Source organism: Sciurus vulgaris (genome assembly GCF_902686455.1).
Source record: "Sciurus vulgaris genome assembly, chromosome: 7".
NCBI classification, from domain to species: domain Eukaryota; kingdom Metazoa; phylum Chordata; class Mammalia; order Rodentia; family Sciuridae; genus Sciurus; species Sciurus vulgaris.
This window is the reverse complement of record NC_136467.1, coordinates 131216165-131236308: the sequence shown is the minus strand read 5'-3', so window position 1 is coordinate 131236308 and position 20144 is coordinate 131216165. Positions and strand designations below refer to the sequence as shown.

General features: G+C 36.8%; 1 protein-coding gene and 1 pseudogene across 2 annotated transcripts in view; one reads left to right on the top strand and one right to left on the bottom strand.

Annotated features, from left to right (window-relative positions):
• LOC306665789 (uncharacterized protein) overlaps positions 1–20144 on the top strand; it is a gene marked incomplete at its 5' end in the record, with an annotated part of 729076 nt that overhangs the window by 379482 nt on the left and 329450 nt on the right. The window lies entirely within an intron of this gene.
• Positions 8250–9160, bottom strand: LOC306666991 (olfactory receptor 2M2-like; annotated as a pseudogene). The gene has a single exon. The product of its transcript is annotated as an olfactory receptor 2M2-like (transcript).

The following is a 20144-nucleotide window of genomic DNA, read 5'->3' as shown; positions in this document are numbered from 1 at the left end:
GAGCCTGCCACCAGAAGGAGCAGGGCTGCTTGGGGAAATATCTGGCTGCCCTGCCCTGGTCCCAGAAGCTGCCTGTGGGCCGGGGCCCACTGCTGGGTCGGGGCTTGGGATTGGTTCTGTGTGGAAAAGCTCTCACTGGGCGGGCCTCCTCCTAGTAGCTGGCTATGGATCGTGCCTGCTGCTGGAGAAAGCAGGGCTACTGGGGAAGACTCTAGCTACCCTCCCCCGCTTCAAGAACCTGCCCCTGTCTGGGCTTGCCTCCCCCCGGGCTGAGCTTCACCCAGAGTGAGAGACTCACCCCGCGGCTCTATGTTGGTCTGAGTCTCTTAATGCCTCCCCTTTTTGATTCATGGGTTCTGGAGTGACCGGCCATGCAGTTACACTCTAGCCCGCCATCTTGGATCCTCTAGCATAATATTCTTCAACTTCATCCATTTGCATGCAAATGCCATAATTTTGTTCTTCTTTATGGCTGAGTAATATTCCACTGTGCATATACCACAGTTTATTTATCCATTTGTCAATTGAAGGGTGTCTATGTTGGTTCCACAATGTTGCTATTGTGAATTGAGCAGCTACAAACATTGATGTGACTGCATCACTGCAGTATGCTGACTTTAAATCCTTTGGGTATAGGCCAAGGAGTGGGGTACCTGGGTCAAATGGTAGGTCCATTCCAAGTTTTCTAAGGAATCTCCACACTGCTTTCCAGAGTGGCTGCACTAATTTGCAACCCCACCAGCAATGTATGAGTGTACCTTTTCCCCACATCCTCGCCAACACCTATTGTTGCCTGTAGTTTGATAATCACCATTCTAACTGGGATGAGATGGAATCTTAGGGTACTTTTGATTTTCCTTTCTCTTATTACTAGAGATGTTGACCATTTTTTCATATATCTCTTGATTGCTCGTAGATCTTCTGTGAAGTATCTGCTCATTTCTTTAGTCCATTTGTTGATTGGGTTATTTGTATTTTGGTGTAAAGTTTTTGAGTTCTTTAAGATTCTGGAGATTGGTACTCTATCTGAAGTATGTATGTTTAAATTTCATTAATTTCAGCTCTAATTTTAATTATTTCCTGTCTTCTACTACTTTTGGAGTTGATCTGTTCTTTTTCTGTGGCTTTGAGATGTAATGATAGGTCATTGATTTATTGTCTTTTTATTCTTTTATTCAATGATCTAAATGTAATGAATTTTCCCCGTAGTACTTCTTTCATAGTGTCCCAGAGATTTTGATATGTTGTATTATTGTTCTCATTTACCCCTAAGATTTTTTTTATCTCCTCTCTGATGTATTTTGTTATCAACACATCATTCAGTAGCATATTGTTTATACTTCTGGTGTTGGAGTATTTGAATTAGAAGTCAATGATAAAATAAAGTTTTTTATTTTATTTTATCATTGACTTCTAATTTCATTCCCTTATCATCTGATACAATGCAAGGTAGTTTCTCTATTTTTTATACTTGCTGATTTGCATGTGGCATAGCATATGGTCTACTTTAGAGAAGAATCCATGGGCTTCTGAGAAAAAAAAGTATTCACTCATTGATGGAATGTTCTATATTTGCCTGTTAAGTCTAAATTATTGATTGTATTATTTAGTTGTATGGTGTGTATCTTTGTTCAGTTTTATTTGGAAGTTCTATCTAGTTGTGATAGAGGTGTGTTAAAGTCACTCAGCATTATTGTGTTGTGGTTTATTTGATTCCTGAAATTTGAGGGTTTGTTTGATGTATGTAGATTATCCATTGTTTGGGGCATAAGTATTTATAATTTTTGTGTCTTGTTGATTTATTTAAGAAAATATAGTTCTTTCTCCCTTTCAACTAACTTTGACTGGCAGTCCACTTTATCTGATATGAGGAAGGAAACCCCTGCTCTATTACTGAGTCCTGTGCAGTGATATATTTTTCCCATTCTTTCTCTGTCAGTGTGTGGATTTCTTTTCATATGAGATGAGTCGCTTGAAGGCAGCATATTGTTGGATCTGTTTTTTAAATCCAATCTGCCAGTCTATGTGTTTTGATTAATGAGTATAGGTCATTGACGTTAAGGGTTATTTTTGAGATGTGATTTGTATTCCCAGTCTTTTTGGCTTTCTTTTGGTTTATAACTTGACCTGGTTTCTCCTTGGATTGGCTTTTACTATAGTGGAGTTCCTCCATTTGCTGACTTTCATTGTTGTTGGTTTCTTTTTCCTCCCCATGGAATATTTTCCTGAGACTATTCTGTAGTGCAGGTTTTCTACTTGTTAATTCTTTTAACTTTTGTTTATCATGGAAGGTTTTTATTTTGTCATCGTCTGAATTTTACTTTTTCTGGATATAAGATTTTTGGTTGGCATCTATTTTCTTTCAGAACTTGGAATATATTGTTTCAGGTCCTCCTGGACTTTAGAGTCTGGGCTGAGAAATCTGCTTATATCTGTATTGGTTTCCTGCTATATGTAATCGGATGCTTTCCCCTCACAGCCTTTAATATTCTATCGTTATTTTGCTTGTTGGACATTTTCATTATAATGTGCCCTGGTGTGAATCTGTTGTAATTTTGTACATTTGGTGTCCTGAAAAGTCTTTCATATTTGATTTTCCATTTCATTTGTCAGGTTTGGGAAATTTTCTGATATTATTTCATTGAACAGACTGCTAATTCCTTTGATTTGTATCTCCGTGCTTTCCTGAATCCCAATAGTTCTTAAATTTGGTCTTTTCGTGTTATCCCATAATTCTTGGAGGTTCTGTTCATGTTTTATTTCTGCTTTCTCTATGTGGTCAATTTTATTTTCATGATTAAATATTTTGTCTTCATTATCTGAGTTCTGTCTTCCAAGTGATCTAGTCTATTGGTGATGGTCTTTATTGAGTTTTTTAGTCTGGTTCATAGTTTTCTTCCTTTCAAGGATTTCTGGTTGATTTTTTTTTTTTAGAATCTCTATTCTTTTTAAGAAAATGTTTTTGGTTGTTGGTGGACCTTTATTTTTTTTATTTATATGTGGTGCTGAAAGTTGAACCCAGTGCCTCTCACATGACAGGAGAGTGCTCTACCACTGAACCACAACCCCATCCCAGAATCTCTATTCTTTTCTGAAATAATCTTTTGCTTCCTGTATTTGCTCTTTTAAATCTTTATTGATCTTTTGTTGCCTGCATTTTCTCTCTTACATAATTTTTTTTACTTCATGAATCATTCAAATTATGTACATTCTGAACTCCTTTTCTAGTATTTCTTCTTCTGTGCTGTCAATGCATTCTATTCATATAGCAGCTTGGTTTGCTTGGGGCACTTACTTCCCTTGTTTTTTCATGTTGGTCATGAATCTTCCCCTCTAGTAGTTCAGATCTAAGATATTTCAGTTTCATCCCTATAAATTTATAGTGTCCCTGCAGGTTTCCAATACCTCACCTTTAAGGGGGAGATCAACATTAACAATACCTAATGCAACAAATATGGAGCCTTAAACCTTATAGCCCCTATTAAGATGTTAGTAGTATTGTTCCAATTTAATAGAGATGATGTGCTTGAAATTATTATCTACAGCATAAAAAATTTGTTTGCAATAAGGTCCACCATTTCTAATGGTGGACAAAGAGGATGGGGGAGGGGTGTAGGATATAACATTAATGAGGTAAGAAGTGAGAATATGCAGGTACTAGATCACAGGAAAAGTGACAGCAGAATCAAAAGAAGTTGGTTGTTAGCAGGAGAAAAGTGCCAAAGAGACTCCAAGGAAACAGATAAATAAGAGAAAAATAGATGGAGTAAAAAAAAAAAAAATAATAATAAAAATATTAGAAATTGTAAAAATTTTAAAAAAGAATCTACAACAAAACTGTAATATACTATTCAAACCTCCAAGTCTTCAGTAGTGTGATGCATGAAAGGTACTTGATTTCAAAGATGTGGGGATGTGAGAGTGGGAAATTAGAAGAGACAAAAGAAAAAATGGTGAAAAAAGAGTCTTGAAGGAAAATTAAACAATTGTTGCTGTTAGAGTTCAATATCTTCTCTGCCTCCATTTTCTTCTGATAGGTGGGGTGGTCCAGAGTTTGCTGTTTTAACTGTACTTCAGGATGATGACCATTACTAAGGTGGTAGCATTCGACTTGGAAGCAAGACACCTAGAGGCAGGGTGTAGCCATTGACAGTCCCTCTGGAAGAACGCACCCCAGGACTCTCCTTTGGGGTCAACTCATGTGACACAGAAGTCTGGTCTTAGCCCCTTCCTTCATTTGTGGACCCCACAATTCCTGGTCTGTAATTTAGTCTCTGAATTGTATCTCTCTTGCCCTGGTTCTTTCAACATCCAATCTGGAACCTCTCTGATCAGAGTCCTGAGGACTGAGTCCCAGACCTGCGTGCCTATCTTCAAAGATGTTCTGTATTGGTCCAATCAGGGCCAGGCATTGAAAGTGGTTGCCAGTCACTTAGCTGCAGGCACTGGGTTGGTTAGTGGCTATGGGATGTTTGGGAGATGGGATTGGGGAGCCAGTGGACTCTGTTGGTTGCCAAACCAGTGGGACTAAGTGTTCAGTGAAATCATGGACCCAGACTGATGTTGGGTCCCAACAAGCACTCCCAAGTTGTCTCTGGAATCCTGGTGGATACCAGGCTATAAAAGCCAGGATCAAGATGCCCTCACACCCTTTTTCCACCTACCAACCCTTTGCAAACCTCTCTCCTGCCTCTGCAGAAAGATGGTGGCCATTAGCACACCTAGCAGGGATACCTCAGAAGCAAACAAGCCTGCAGGGCCTTTGTGATGATCTTTCAGGTCCTGGCTATTATCCCTGGTTGTAAGCGGTCACATTCCTTGTTGGTGGCAACAGTCATGGCTAACCTGTAGGTACCTTGATAATGAGCTTCTATTCTCTTGCAGGTGTCACAGATGGAAGCTACCCAAACTAAATATGGCAGCCTCACTGATAGGGATAATCCAAGTTGGCAGCTGAGGCATCCCAACTCATTGGTAGATAAGTGCCACATGGCAGCATGCATGTGCAGGGCCTGAAATGTTTGCATAGGGTGGACCAGAGCTAGAGATCTTAGGAATCTTGTTAAGATCCATCAGACAAGAATAGATAATTAACCTATCTCCAAAAATTTGCCTTTTTCAGAATATCATACATTTGGAATCAAACAGAATGCAGGTATTTTTCCCTGATTGATTACTTTCACTTAAATGATAGACTTTTGAGTTTCCATAAGGTCTTTATATGGATTGATGGTGAATTTCTCTTTAGCACTAAATAATGTTTTACTTATGACTGGTCTACCTTTTATTTGTGCATTCACCCACAGAAGAAGATCCTCTTTGCTTTTATATTTGGTAATTAGGAAAAAAGCTATTATAAAGACCTATGTGAATCATTTCATGAGAACATAAATTTTCAATTTACATGGAAAAATATCATGGAATGTCATTACTGGATTATATGATATTAATATGTCTTGTTTATTAAGAAATATCTGAATCATCTTCCAAAATGGTTGTACTATTTTGCATTCAGTCAGTAGTGAGAGTTCCAGTTGGAGCGTGAATTTGCCTGTATCAAGTGTGAAGATTTTTAAGACTAAAGCCACAATATTTAATTAACTGGTACTGATATTTTATTGCTGCTTTATTTGAAATCCCCTGATGTCATATGATGCTGAGCATTGTTCAGATGCTTATTTGACATCTGTGTGTTCTCTGGTGAGGTGTCTTACATTGTACTCATTTTTGTATATAGACTGTTCAGTTTCTCATTGTTTCAATTTTAGTTATTGCTTGTATTTTGTATATAACAGTAATTCTGGATAAGCATTTTGTTGATATCATTTCCTGGTCTAAGACTTGCATTGTCATTATTTTGTGTGATCATTCATAAATATATATCATATATAATATCAGTGGGATTCACGGTGCTATCTTCAAACATGAATATGCACAATTTCATTCCCCAGTATTTCCTTGTTCTTCCTTTCTCTCTCCTCTCAATCCTCTTTCTTTACTATGTGGGTCTCCTGAAGAGAATACCTTTTTTTATTATTTTACATTTGTTCCTTTGTGAAAAAATCAGTTGATTACATTTACACAGCTCTAAATCAGTTGATTACATGTTTTGTCGACGTCTTTGTGTATTTTTCACAAATAGTGCATTTTATTGGATTTTATATATCATCTACCTTTCATATAAATTTTAACAATAGTGTACATAAATAACTTTCAAGAATTTTGATTGTGATCGTATCTATAGATTATGAATATATTTGTGAAAAAGTGATACCTTGACAATATTGAATCTATCCATGAACTTGGAATAACCTTCTGTTTGTTTATTCTTTTATGTCTTTCATCAAGGTTTAATTTTTTAAATACAAATGTACATATTTTGTTAGGATTATAATGGATTAAAAATAGTATTTCTTACTTTTACTTTCATTGGTGATGTATTCATATTTTCCTTAATAGGAATGCTTTTCAAATTTCAATTTGTAATATCAGATTATCCCAGAGGTTTGAATCTATTCATTGCTGTATTTTCAAATAACATGCTTTAAACATCTATTTTGTTCCCCTAGGACTTCAATCACAAGTGGCCTGAAGTTGGACATATTACCTCTTTCATTATTCTTTTGTGAACACAGTGAAACTCCACCCTCTTCTCTTGATACTACTCCTGCCCTTCCTTTTCCTCCTACTGTTTTTTTCTTGTTCACATTTTACTGATCCCTTTGTCATTACAATATGAGACATGGAAGAATGCTTTTTTTGTAACTGGTACTGAGTATACTAGGGCTTCACAACTGCTAGGAAAGTGCCCTACCTCTAAATTTCAGTTCTCCAATATGCCAGAGACTGCAGGTGTCTATCAGCATGCCTGGCTTTTGGCAGTCTCCATCCATAAAATATACCATCTCATTATAGCCTTTCTCTTGAAAATCATCTCTAGATTTTGTATGCCACCTACCTCCTTGTGTCATCATCTTTCTCACAGCCTCCAAAATATACAAGATACTTAAACATTGTATTTCAGGGTATTTGACCATGCAATCACAAATTAACCTTGCAATCCACACCTCCTCATATGAGTATTCATTTGGCAGTATGAATGAATATGTCAGCATATAAATGGGAGCAGTGTGTTGTGAATGCACAGCAGTAAATTAAAAAGACAAAATGAGCCTGAAATTTGCATGAAACTAGAATCTCAGGAAACATGTGGATTTCAAAATTGTAAGACACTGACCTGAAGTTCTAGTTAATATTGGCACTGACCAATATAAGTTGTAATAGGACACATGGTTGTTCTTCACAGTGCCCAGGTGGTGGTTATTTTTATACAAAAAAGAAACAAATACAGTGTGGATGTTATAACAGTTTTAAGAAAAAAGTTAAAATTCATATTAAAGTACAATAGTTTTTCCTAAAAGACACAAAAATCTCCAGAATTGCATTAAATTCAATACAAACATCATGAAAATACCTGTATACTTTCATTACACATACAATTCACACTCAATTGTGGACTTCAGAAAATCTGTACTTTTCTACAAAAATTGACCACATTTCCAGGCACGTGGTCTGTTTGACTCAAGTAAGAATCAGAATATCTAAGGAGAGTAAGTCTACAATTTAATGAATCATGTTGATATTTCAGTCTCCCATGTGTATAATTAATGTTTGTAATAGAAGGAAATAAGTGGAAACAAATCTACTTCAGTCTAAAGAAATAGAGTGTCCATTACAAGACAATCTCAGTATAGTCAATCATCATTAAAATAATGCTTTTCTCTCCATCTGGTTAAACTTAGTTTTTAATAATATTATAATTATTATATTAATTTGGTTACTTTTTGACAAACCAATCAGCCTAAGGTATGAATTGGACTCATGAGAATTTTTTGGTTAGCATATATAAAAATACTATTTGTTAAATGCTAATTTGTTAGAAGACATAATAGGTTTAATCAATGCAAACAGTGAGTATTATGATGGGCAAATATTTCTCATGTGCTGTTCTTGTGAAAGTAAACCATATAGTTCTGCAATTCCTCTTGCTACAAATATTCACTTACAATTGTACATCAAGTTTTGCCATAAGAAGAAAAGAGAGAAATATTTAACAAGTCTGTACAACATTCTTTAATTTTAAATCTTAAGCAGTTGATTGTAAATTTTTCAGTGTAAAATTTTAATCAACTTTATTGGTAAAATTCATAAAATTAAATATTAAGGAATGTGTAGAAAGGAGAGCCAACTCACTTCCCAGGTTTTCCCTTCCCTAGCACCTTCATGAATGCTCGGATACTTCCCTGTTGTGTAGGCTGTAGATGAAGGGTTTCAGTATGGGGGTGAGGATGGTGTAGTAGGCCAATGCCATCTTGTCCTGGGTGGGAGACTGGTCAGAAATGGACCACTTGTAGGTGAACATGGCTGCTCCATAGTACATGAAGACCACCATGAGGTGGGAGGAGCAGGTGGCAAAAGCTTTGTGGTGACCCTCCCGAGACCCCATGCAAATGACAGCAAGATTCACACAAGCATAGGGAGCAATGATGATTGCTACAGGGAATAGAAGCAAAATGATATGGTAGAAAAACATTATCCTTTCTAATGTCAAGGTGTCCATGCATGTGAGGGTGAACAGGGCTGGGACGTCACAGAAAAAGTGGGTAATCCCCACAAACCACAGTATGAAAAGGACAGAACAACTGCATCTTAAATTATACCATAAAGGGAGCCAAGGACCCAGGAAGCAGTAGCCTTGAGGCCACAGATTCTTTGGGTTCATGAGAACTGGGTATCTCAATGGGTGGCAAATAGCCACATAGAGTTCATATACCTTTGAAGCCAACAGGAAGCATTCACCTCCCATCAGGGACATGTAGAAGAATATCTTAGTCTCAAAGCCTGACAGAGAGATGGATTTCCTGCCAGAAAAGTAGTTGAAGGCCATCTTGTCGATAGTGGTGCAGATGAACATGAGGTCCATGAGGGAGAGCTGGCTGAGGAGGAAGTACATGGGGATGTGGAGATGGGCATCCAGGTAGATGAGAAGGACAATGGAGGAGTTTCCCATGAAGACCACTGTGCATATGCCCAGGACCAGAATAAAGAGAAAAGACAGGGCTGAAGATCTGGTTTCCCCAACCCATGGTGAGCTGCTCATTGTGAAGATACAGCATGTAAGGAATGTCCAGGATTGAGTCATGGGATATCAAGGTTTTCACTTGTAGAATAGCACACCTACCATGTTCCTTCTGAATAAGAAAATTATTTATTGAGAAATTGATTTTTTTAAAATTTGCTCAATATGGATGATGAGCTTCATTTTTAAGTTGAAGTGATTTGTAAATGCAATCCAACACCATAATAGGTTTTGAATTAAGAACACAGAAGGCTTTTCAAGATGATTCAAATCCATTCAGCAACAAGTAAAGTCAAACATGCAGGGTGATTTATCCTTTAACCACTATACTAACAAACAAAAGAAACACATATTTAGGAAAGTTGGTGATATTTTCCCATCACTGTTCAATTGGAATCCCACATTCTCACTGTATTTTCCTTATAAAATTATTTCTACCAACATGTATAGAGAAGAATTTTCCAGTGGAAAAAAATTTCATGAAACTGGTGAATCAAGAGTAAGAGGTTCATTAGGAGATAGTATTGAATTTCATATAAATGTGGCCTTGATGATCCCCAACCCTCATTCCACCTGCAAAGAGGTATGTCCCGAGACATTCTGTTATAGGCCACTTACCTGGGAAGAGGGTACAAGACAGTGTCCTAGAACCTGTTTCAAATACCTGCTAAAGAGTATTATACCTGGGTGATCTTAAACAATATTTTTTTCTTATCATTGCTTTAGAAATGTGAATTATATGCTAAAGAGTGTTATAAAGACTAATGCCATTTAAAAATATTTAGAACTTTATCTAGAATACAGTTTATGCCATATAAATATTTCTAAGTAAATAAGTACTATTAGACAGAAGAGGCTATTTCTATTTTTTATTGCCATTTATTTAATTGATTTCTTTAATTTGTTATAGCAATGTGACAGCAAGAAACTGAGGCAACATTAAAACATTCCTTTCAAACCCTGATTCTTGTGATCAAGTCAAAAAGATCAGACATGTTGCTCAGAGTAACAGCCATGAGTTAATTGAAGGGATAGAAAAAAGGAACACTCCCAAGGGAGAGAGTAGGTCCTCTCAGGGAGGAGAGGGACAACATCCTCTCTTGCCCTCCAGTTTTAATGAGGTCCCAGGAAAGTTTCCTGAGAGTCCCACCCAGGACCACCTGTTGACTTGGCTGACAGCAGGTGACATCTGATTTTTAAGTCACAGCTATCATGACAGCTGTGTGATGCCTTGAGCCATGTTGACTGGTTCTAATTGGATTTTTAACCATGGTTAGTAAGACCTATCCTTATCTTTCAGGATCTGGTCTGTGAAAAGGGTTACAAACATCTCTCCCTTCAAAATAACTTTGGTGCCTCTTGTCAACATGTCTATGCAGATAACATGTAGTTTGCTGAGGAAGGTGACATACCCTGTCCACTTAGGCCAGGCAGGACTGCAGGTGAATTCCTTTTTGGGGAAAAAAAAAAAAAAAAAAAAAAAAAAAAAAAAAAAAAAAGCAGGCCAGGCAGGACTGCAGGTGAATTCCTTTTTGGCAAAAACAAGCATGCAGGGGTCAGCACAATGCGCCAATTTCATAGAGTTATTCTCAACCTGGCATTCCCACCATCCTTGCCTGTCTGTCCTATAACAGCAAGACACAAAGAGAAATTTTTTGGACAGTCAATAGCATCTTTTTAGTTCTTTACTTTCACATCCATCTTTTTTCCCTTTTCCCTGCTTCTTACTCAAAAGGTCAAGACCTTAGCACCTTTCTTTTCTCTTTCCTGCTTCATCTGGGCTTTTCCTCTTTCCAAGAGTAAATCAGAGAATTCAGCCTTGTATTTTGGTTCTGGACTTTAAAAAGAAAACATTTCCATGTGGCTCAGTCAAATTTCCTAAAATTGAACATCTAATTTGACAAAACTCCAATTTAAAATACGTTGTTGTGCATTGGCCTATTTTATTCTAGGGTCTGCAGCAAAAGCAATCATTTTAGTGTAACCTCACTTGGATGTCTCTCTCCCTGGTAAATATCTCCACTGGCTGTGAACAAACTAAGTGTTCACTTTCTCCTTCACCATGGAACCCTTTCCCACTTTTCGTGGGTGCAGTATCACCAACTCCCACAGCCACAGTGAGGGGAAGCTTTGTTTTATTCACCCACCTTTCACTCATACTTGCTGACATCTGTAATCTTGTTTACTTGTTTCCATAACTTTGATTTAAAATTAATTCCCCTTTGCATTTTCAATGAGCAGAAGCCCAGATGTGAAGTTTAAAACATAACTCCATTTTTATTACATTACTGAGTTTTGAATTGCTATTTTGAATGACTCCTGCACTACCCAATGAACAAATTATAAGCATCTCTCTTTCGCCATGGAATCATTTCAAGCTTTTTATCTGTGTAATATTCATCAGTTCCATGACTATAACAACTCAAAATTCTAATTTAGATACTTCATTCTGAATTTTTTATTTAAATTATTTTAGAAATGTTTCTCATATTCATAATGCTTATCTAGAAAATCTGTCACTATTCTGTGGATGTCTATAGCACTTTACTTGAAATTTTTAATGAATTTTTACTTTTTCACACTTCTTTTATAGATTGCTAGGTAAAATTTACTAAAACTTTCTCCTGTCCTCCATCCTTGTTCAGTAATATCACCATATGCCCGACTTCCTCTTAAAAATAATCAGCATACAACTTTGATACAGTTAACATTTAGCAAAGCCTCTTTTCATGCGTGTTGATTGAAATTTATTACTCAGAAGGTGGCTACCACATAATATAGTTAGGTGGCAACTCAGCCATGAATGGAGAGCAGGGAGGACAATAGAGGGGTCCAGAGACCACAGGGAGCCTTATCTTACAGGCAGGAACCTGGTGGACAATGCCTGTGTCAAACTTCCCCAGCCATAGTCACACCCTTATGAATAAACAGTGTTTCATGTTTATGCCACTCCCTTCCAGGTGGCCTGACCCTCTCATCACAGAACCTATCACAACCCAGTCACCCTGGCAACCAAACACCATGACCTTCACAAAGAAGCTTGCTGAGAGCTATTTAAAGGGTAATAAATCAAGTAAAGGGGCTGGAAATTGAGGCACATCCAGGGCCCCAATGTTCTCAGTGAGCACCACACTGTCTCTGGGAAAGGTCATTGCAGTTCCTATGCTGCCAGTCAAGTCAGAAGGTGGACTTGGGTGGGACTATGGAAACTTCCCCGGGACCCCAGTACAACTGGAGAGCAAGAGGGTGAACCACCCCTTTCTTCTCTGGGCGAACCCACTGTTTCCCTTGATAGCATCCCATTATCCTTTTCCAATTTCTTCTAATAAACTCATTCCTGTAACTCTGAGTGACATGTCTGAAATCTTTCTGACATGATTACAAGAATTAGGATTTGAATGGAGGCCTTTGTGCTGCATCAGTTCCGCAGGAGGCCTGTGCCCTTTGACATTTGGCTAGATGTGATTATAGTCTCCCTAGAAGCAATGCTTATTTTATCTGATGTGTCCTCTCACATGATTACACTTGTGTGGCGTTCAATTACTCCCTGTTTCCAAATTAAGTTTTCAATTACTTACTCTACATCTTTGAATTAGAAGAAAGACATTAGATTCATGGGCTTTTTCAAGAGGTACTTAAATTATGTAATTAGTCATAGAAAACTTATTTTATTTAATGCCTGGGAAAATGACTAAAGTTGAAACAGATCTTCTTTGGAATTAAAAGCTCCAAATTTCATTAATTTCCAAAGTTTATTAATACTGAGAATGGAGGTTGAGGGCATTTTCCTACTGCTACCAGAGAACCTGAAACTGTGACATGTTCCCTGGTAACACATTATAGCTAAATCTTCACACATTAATCACCATGACTTTGTTTGTACAAGCTGTTACAACTTCTGTGGGACTGAGGGGAACAATTTGACTGCTTGGTCAAATTGCATAAAGTACTTTTTTGTTTTTCCACCCTTTGTCTATTTCTTAAGCAGCAAGGTGGCAGAATCCAGTCGGTCAGGATGCAGGCAGGTTCTAGACTGGGTTGCTCAATGCAAAGCAAATAGTGTTTCATCGTTGTTAAGGCATATATTTATGAACACAGTCAACTCAGGTTTTTTCACATGTATCTCATCTAAGCATAGCTTTAGTTTTAAGTGGTTATGTGAGACCAAGAAGAATGCATTTAGGATTAGGGCTGCCCATCCTACTTTCAACGTTCCGTAGCCCAGTCCCTAGCAGTTCACAAGTGGATTTTACACTTTCAGGCTAAAAAGGAAAGTGGGGCAGGAATAGGAGAATAAGGGTGTCATGTCAGAGGGTGAGATTGAGCCCCTTGAAATTAAAGACTTCCCTGTTTGCCTGAAATTGAATATCCTCATGTTCAGAATGGAAATTGAGAAGTAGCCCCAGCCAGGGAAACTGGAGTTGTGACTATTTATGCCCAGCTACATCTACACATGTTCTTTTCCTGGCCTTTGTTTCTATAGATTATAATCACAGTATGGGGACCCACTGAGGTGGACTGGCTGCCTCCCTGTTTTTGTGGAAGTGTGATTACCTTTGCTTCTGCTTTTCCACTACTGGCCTGTTTTTTATTTAGACAGCTTGGATTCCTGACTTGGCTGTTGCCAACAATAGTGGAAATCAACAAATTATCTAAAGAAAGAGAATATTAACAAAAAAAATGGAGTTGGAGGGAAGCAAAAATAAGGAAATAGGTAGTTGTGTGGAAATAGATTGGAATCCTGGACCCATTTATGTCCTCATTGTGCTGTATCCTGGAAAAAGAAAAGTCATTCACCTTCCTCCAAAAGGAGGTGCAAAGACAAAAACATAAAGGAAAACTCTCCTTTCTTCAGATAGAAAACTGTAGAATCACTGCATCCCAACCAACCTCCTCCACCATCTCATAAAAAAAAAATAGTGCTGACTGTTAAGTACAGGCAATGCCATTTTGAAACAGCTTCATTATAGAACAAGGGTCACCTCACAGTCACTCTGACTCAGCATGATTTAAATCCCAGAAAATACTCCCATCACCATGCAAAGACAGAAAATTTTTACCTGGGACTGGGTCCTGAAAACACCTTGTTTGACTTGGAATAGTGACCACCTCAAAGAACGGCAGTGCCAATCAAAAGGCCCTTCCCTGACAACCCCCATTAATGGCCTAATCGTAAAAATTTCCCCCTCACTCCCCATTATCTACTCCATGCTGTAAGTAGAAGACAGGCCTCAGTCTTCCCTGGGGCCCCCTCCACAGATTTTTCCAGAATAAATAACTGTTTCTCTGTTACCTCTCTCCCTTTATTTCCTTCCTTTGGTTCTTTCCTTGCACTGAAAAATTTTGGAATGGAGTTTCATTACTTCAGAAGAATATTCTTACATGCATGTGCACCCCTTACATCACATAGAAAATAAACCTACATTTCATCAACCCAACATCCCACTTCTGCACGCTTCATGATTAAGCTATACTGCTCCTCCTCTCAGAGGCTCAATGCTCACGTGATTCCAATGTTCTGCAGAACTGACTTCTATCTCCTTTCTGATCTTACCTGAAAGGTGTTGCAGATAATTGTTGAAAGACAAATCCCATGTTTTCTCTTTTCCAGGGCAAACCCCGAGCATTTCTACTTACAGACTCTACAACCCTTAGCACAGAGTTCAGCTTCAGGGTGGTTCTCTTACTCTGAAGTCTTTGTCTTTCTACATTCCTTTGTCTTTTATTATTATTATTTCATTTTATTTCTTCTAATTAGTTGTACATGATAGAATACATTTATATATTTTGTTAGATCATATATAATCCCAACAGAGTTCACACTGGTCTGGGTTTGCTTTCTCTCCATGGCTGCCTTGATTCACTTGTATTTCCAGATCTGCTCTTCTTTGATTTTTCTTCATACTTTTGATCACTGCATCTGAATGATTCATGCAATATGTGTTTTCTGAATCCCATGTGCTATCAAATTCATGACACATAGTTTTTTGGATAGTCCCTTCTCACTGGATACTCACCAAGCTCAGGTCTGAACCCCAAATCTCTCAATGAATCCACTGTTCTTTCAATGCTGACTTTAGCTTTCAAGTCAGTCTCTGTCTTATGATTGATGCACCTTACCTAGATGCTCAGTAGGAACTGTACCATCACAAGGAAATATCTGCCTTTTCAAAAGTACTTCCTGTTGGGCATGAGATAGTATCATAGAATCATAGACTGAGGCAGGGAAATTCCTTCCTCAAGGTTAAGGTCAACCTGGGAAATTTAACAAACCTGTCTCAAAATTAAAAAAAAAAAATAAGGGCCAGGGACACAGCTCACTGGGAGAGTGCTTGCCTAGCAAATGCAAGGCCCTGAGTCAAATCCATAGGAAGACAGTAAACAGAGCAGCAAAATCACACATCTAGCTGCACACAGAATTCTTGGACTCTTTTGCATTCTTGCCATGTGTGAAAATGGGATGAACATTTTCTTTCATTGTGTCTTCAAAATCATTTGGCATTGTTTGATGGCCTATTAAGTTTTTGTGAACCTATTTTATGAGAAATCATATCTCACATTTTCATTAATATTTATTTTTCTTACTGATTTGGGGAGTTATCTCATATATTTATTACCAATTCTGATTTCTTCCTCAATTAATTCAATTTCAAACAGCTAATGTTTTCTGAGAGCAAAATAAGAATATAATTTTATAAATTTCATATAAATTACCAATTTTCCAAGAATCATATCCCTTTATACTGATTTATAATACAACCTAAGGTCATTTACCAAATGTCCATTTATAAAAATATCCTTTTTCTAAAATCTTTAAATTCATTTCTTTTTAAAAGTAGAATATTATTTGTTTTTAATTTCCATGGTTTAAAAGCAAATATCAATAAAAATGAAGAAAGCCTCTCTGGTTTTATTTTAGTTGCTAAGTTTCACTGAATGTACTTTATTTTACATCTTTCATTTCAAAATGCTTAAATCTGGGCTTCTTTGGTTGGTTTGAAAAAAAAATTTTAATGGGAATAAGGAAGATAATAAACTGGCCATCACTTTCCTATATTCATATATGAATACATGACCAGTGTAACTCAATGTCACGTACAACCACAAGAATAGTAAGTTACACTCCAAATACATATGTCAAAATATACTCTACTTCCATGTATACCTAAAAAGAACAAATAAGCAAACAAAATAATAATTTTACATTTAATTCACTTAAACTACGTATTTTATAGTAAATAATAAGTTCTGTTATTTCTATAGTTTCCATAGTCTATATATTTAGGAGAATTTGTTCGGTATAGCCATAAGTAGAATTACTGACTCCTAGTTTACATGCAAGTATTAATTAATTAGACACCAGCAGGCTGGTCTCTGAGATGCTAGCATTTGACCATGCTCCGAGAAGTTGTTCACAGAATTCAGATCCACCCACATTCTCTGAATTATGGTTTCATTCAACTTTTGAAATTTACGTTATTGGACAAAAAAGTGATGTTTCATTGTCACATCTCTGATAAGGAAAGTGTGTTTTCAATAAGATGTAGATGTACATTTAATATTGTCAACTTTATTGACTTTTCTTAGAAATAAAAAAATCATCTTTTAATCTACATCAGTGTGCTAGGTTTGGTAATAATGTGCTACAGTAAATAAATAACCTTAATTTATAAGAATTAAATACTATTTCACTGATTTTTTGTTGTTTAAAATATGTCCCATCTACTTTATAAGAAATTGATGATCATACATTATGTTTAAATCATTCTGTATTAATATAGTCTATGTTTATGTCTTGAAACAATCTGGAGTTCAGTTTCTATATATCTTTTTCTCTATGTCTAGGTTCCACATATGAGAAAGAACATTTGACTCCTCAATTTCTGAGTCTTGCGTATTTTACTTAGCATGATGTTCTTTAGTTTATCCATTTACCAAGTGAAATAATTTCATTCTTTTTTATGGTTGAATAAAGTCCATTTTCTGTATAGACCACATTTTATTTGTCCACACTTTTGTTGATGGACACCGAGACTGGTTCCATAACTTGACTTTTATGCATTGCATAACTAAACATTGGAATGCATGTATTGCTATGGTATGCTGATTTCAATTCTTTTTGTTAAAATCTAAGGAATGGGGTAGCTGGGTCATATGGTGATTCCATTCCTAATAGTTTTAATAATATACTCTATACTGATTTCCATATTGGTTGCACTTATTCAGAGTCACATCGACAACATATGAGTATTCCTCCCCTACCACATCCTTGACAACAATTATTGTTATTTGTGTTCCTAATGATTACCAATATGACTGAGTGAGATAAGATCTTGGTGTAGTTTGATTTGCATTTCCATAACTGCTAATGGTGTTTTATTTTTTTATTAAAAATCATAAATTTACATAGGGCAATGTTGTTTGATTCATTCTGTTATTTTTTCCCTTCCCCTCACCCCTCCCACCACTCTTTTCCCTCTATACAGTCCTTCCTTCCTCAATTCTTACCACCCTACCTATCCCTAACCCTAAACCTAACCCTAACCCTAATGCTAAACCCTCCAACCCCTCATTATATGTCCTCATCCACTTATCAGTGAGATCATTTGTCCTTTAGTTTTTTGAGATTGGCTTATCTCACTTAGCATGTTACCCTCCAATTTCATCCATTTGCCTGAAAATGCCATAATTTTATCATTCCTCATGGCAGAGTAATATCCAACTGTATATATATATGCCACAGTTTCTTTATCCATTCATCAACTGAAGGGTATCTAGGTTGGTTCTACAATTTGGCTATTGTGAATTGAGCAGCTATGAACATTGATGTGGCTGTATCTCTGTAGTATGCTGATTTTAAGTCCTTTGGGTATAGGCCAAGAAGTGGGATAGCTGGGTCAAATGGTGGTTCCATTCCAAGCTTTCTGAGGAATCTCCATACTGCTTTCCAGAGTGGCTGCACTAGTTTGCAACCCCACCAGCAATGTATGAGTGTACCTTTTTCCCCACATCCTCGCCAACACCTATTGTTGCTTATGTTCTTGAAAATTGCCATTCTAATTGGGGTGAGATGGAATCTTAGGGTGGTTTTGATTTGCATTTCTCTTATTACTAGAGATGTTGAACATTTTTTCGTATGTTTGTTGATTGCTTGTAGATCTTCTTCTGTGAAGTGTCTATTCATTTCCTTAGCCCATTTGTTGATTGGATTATTTGTATTCTTGGTGTAGAGTTTTTTGAGTTCTTTATAGATTCTGGGAATTAGAGCTCTATCTTAAGTATGAGTGGCAAATATATTCTCCCACTATGTAGGCTCTCTCTTCACATTGCTGATAGTTTCCTTTGCTGAGAGAAAACTTTTTCGTTTGAATCTATCCCAGTTATTGATTCTTGCTTTTATTTCTTGTGCTATGGGAGTCCTGTTAAGGAAGTCTGATCCTAAGCCAACAAGTTGAAGGTTCGGACCTACTATTTCTTCTATAAGATGCAGGGTCTATGGTCTGATTCTGAGGTCCATGATCAATTTTCAGTTGAGTTTTGTGCAGGGTGAGAAATAGTGGGTTTAATTTCATTCTGTTGCATATGGTTTTCCAGTTTTCCCAGCACCATTTGTTGAAGAGGCTATCGTTTCTCCATTGCATATTTTTGGCACCTTTGTCTAGTAGGAGAAAATTGTATTTATTTGGGTTTGTGTCCATGTCCTCTATTCTGTACCATTGATCTACCTGTCTATTTTGATACCAAATCCATGCCGTTTTTGTTACTATTGCTTTGTAATAGTGTTGAAGATCTGGTATTGGGATATCCCCTGCTTCGCTCTTTCTACTGAGGAATGCTTTAGCTATTCAGGGTTTCTTATTCTTCCAGATGAATTTCATAATTGCTTGCTCTATTTCTGTAAGGTACCTCATTGGGATTTTAATTGGAATTGCATTGAATTTGTATAGCACTTTTGGTAGTATGGCCATTTTGACAATATTAATTCTTCCTATCCAAGAACATGGAAGATCTTTCCATCTTCTAAGGTTTTCTTTAATTTCTTTCTTTAGTGTTCTGTAGTTGTCATTGTAGAGATCTTTTACCTCTTTTGTGAGATTGATTCCCAAGTATTTTATTTTTTTCGATGCTATTGTGAATGGGGTAGTTTTCCTAATTTCTCTTTCTGAAGATTCATCACATGTATGAAAATGCATTGGATTTATGAGCATTGATCTTGTAACCTGCTACTTTACTGAATTCACTTATGAGTTCTAAGGATTTTCTGGTGAAATTTCCAGGTTCCTCTAAATATATAATCATGTCCTCAGCGAACAGGGATAGTTTGAGTTCTTCTTTTGCAATTCATATCCCTTTAATTTCTTTGGTTTGTCTAATTGCTCTGGCTAGAGTCTCAAGAACGATGTTGAATAGAAGTGGTGAAAGAGGGCATCCCTGCCTTGTTCCAGTTTTTAGATGGAATTCTTTCAGTTTTTCACCACTTAGAATGATATTGGCCATGGGCTTAGCATAGATGGCTTTTACAATGTTTAGGAATGTTCCCACTACCCCGATTTTTTCTAGTGTTTTGAGCATGAAGGGTTGCTGTATTTTATCGAATGCTTTTTCTGCATCTATTGAAATAATCATGTGATTCTTAACTTTTAGTCTGTTGATAAGGTGAATGACATTTATTCATTTCCGGATGTTGAACCAACCTTGCATCCCTGGAATAAAACCCACTTGATCATGGTGCACTATCTTTTTAATATATTTTTGTATGCAATTTGCTAAAATTTTGTTGAGAATTTTTGCATTGATGTTCATTAAGGATATTTGTCTGAATTTTTTTTTCCTCCATGTGTCTCTGTCTGGTTTAGGTATCAGTGTGATATTGGCTTCATAGAATGAGTTTGGGAGGGTTCCCTCCTCTTCTATTTTATGGAATATTTTGAGAAGTATTGGAATGAGCTCTTCTTTAAAGGTTTTGTAGAACTCGGCTGAGAATCCATCTGGTCCCGGACTTTTC